The 2234-nt window shown below is 42.6% G+C and overlaps 1 non-coding gene across 1 annotated transcript; it reads right to left on the reverse strand.

Moving 5' to 3' along the window:
• Positions 1-973: 973 nt before the first annotated feature.
• Positions 974-1045, reverse strand: trnaw-cca (transfer RNA tryptophan (anticodon CCA)). Its single transcript has one exon. It is a non-coding gene; the product is annotated as a tRNA-Trp (tRNA).
• Between the last annotated feature and the right edge of the window lie 1189 nt (positions 1046-2234).

Consider the following 2234-nt stretch of genomic DNA (forward strand, 5'->3'; position numbering starts at 1 on the left):
CTGAGAAGAAACTGGAAAGTGCTGGAAAGAGAGAGAAGGGTGTTGGGGGGGCTCTCTAGTCCAAAGGAGGCATGGCCTGGCTCTTTAGTGCAAGGTGTTGTATTGCCTGGGAGTGGAGAGCCATGGAATTACAACGCTGAGTACAGTAAATGCATGAAAAGTTTGTGTTTATTTAGAATTGTGTGTGTTGCATGTCCACTACTTGGAAATATTTAAACACGTTAAAAAGAAGCACATACAATTTTGACACAGGATGAAATTAGTGCATTCATTCATTTATACTGCTTATCTTCATTAGGGTCGCGGGGGTGCTGAAGCCTGAACTGGTCGCCAGCCAATTGCTGTAAAATGATTGCGCTTAACCCTTTAAGGGAGTGTGGACAACTATTCCAAAGTTGACACTTAAGCAAGTGACTATTTCTGGTCATTTAAAGAAAAACTTAAATTTTAATTTAATTTTAAATTTTATTAAATGATTCGATAATTTTGAAATTACAAATAAATAAATAATCAATTAATCATTATTGTACTCTCCAGATATAGTTAAATTTATAAATTAATATCTAAAAAAAGCTAAATTTATGAAATTATAATGATTAAAAACAGATATAGGCTACAACAATGTTAATATATGCCAATGAAATTAAAATGAGCATAAACGTTACGGCTACAAGACGCAATGTAGAGTAGTTTATTTTTTCATATTATTTTACTGTTAATATATGCCAATGAAATTAAAATGAGCATAAACGTTACGGCTACAAGACACACTATAGAGTAGGGTTTTTTTTTTCCATATTATTTTACTCGTTTCATGCCATTGATAGCGACAGACGTCCAATTCATTTAAAGTGGAATGATTGGCTGAGAATGCTCATCTTTCAGTGCCGTTGAAAGCGATTGATCGTTCGTTCCCTCCCAGTCAAAATGGTTCAGACATCTAGTGTCGTCAATGGCCGTCAACAACTTACAGTGACCCTGATGTGATTTGAACACACAACCTTCTGATCTGGAGTCAGACGCGCTACCGTTGCGCCACAGAGTCATGAAACAAAAATGCAATGGATGCGCAGACATGGGCGTCGCCAGACATATTTCTCTGGGGCACGTGCACCTGTATTGATCTGCAGTGCACCAGTATAAATTTCACCGATAAAATAAATAAATAAATAAATAAATAAAATGCTTTGGAGTTTTAAATCTACATAGCGTAGGCATCATGAATGCGCCTATTTTATATGGTCATATTAATCCATTCACTCAATATACACAATCTGCACATGGCTCCTTTATATTTTAATTTATGCTTTTTTTTTTTTTTTTTTTTTTTTTTAACCTTTAACCTGTCCCGTTCAGCTGATTGACACGGAGAATGGAAGTCTAAGTGCCCGGATAGTCTGAACAGTTTTAATGTTTCACATTGAGAGTCTGACATACTCCCTTTGTGATCATTCAACATACCTCATTTATTATGACAAAACAGCGAACAGGAAGGGGTTATGGGGGAACAGAAGAAAAGAAACACAAGAGAAGAAAGAGAAGAAACACAAACAACAACCAGCAGCGCAGCCCATCCCTACTCCCACAGCCCAGCAAAGGAGCCCTCGTCCCCCCCCTCGGAATCCAGGGTGGTCCCCCGGGCCACCCGTGCGCCCATCTACCGGCCCTCGAGGATGGCAAGAGGGGACGCACCACCAACCCCACGCCCGTCCCCAAGCCCGTCCGCCCAACCGGGCCAGGAGCCACCGCAGCCCCCCATCCGACACGGCACGCCACGGGGCCCCAGCGGCCCACCAAGCCCAGGGCAGGGTCCCTCGCCGTAGCAGGCAACGTCCAGCTGATATGCAAGTATATTTGTCTGTGATACGCATATGCGTTGATACTTCCGGGAAGCACTGGCGTCCTGGCTCCCCCTTGCCGTAGCATATTTGTACCTTGGATGAGACACATTGTGCCTCATCAATCTCTAACTGTGATGGCAAGTTCTTCTTGCGGATATTAGAACACTGAGCCAGTAGTTGTTTCTTGGTCAGTGTGCATGTGGGATTTCGAAGTAACCATTCTTCCCACATTCTCTGCATGTACCCCGTTTCGCAGTGGTTGCTGCTGTAGTAGCACTCCATTAACACCCTGTTCCATCTGTGTCTTGTTCCAGTAGCCCACTCTATCATTGACTGTTCCGCTCATTGTGAGGTATAGGCATATAGCATGAAGGGCCTTGCCTAAGGACCCAC

This window comes from Corythoichthys intestinalis, chromosome 14, assembly GCF_030265065.1.
Source record: "Corythoichthys intestinalis isolate RoL2023-P3 chromosome 14, ASM3026506v1, whole genome shotgun sequence".
NCBI lineage: Eukaryota > Metazoa > Chordata > Actinopteri > Syngnathiformes > Syngnathidae > Corythoichthys > Corythoichthys intestinalis.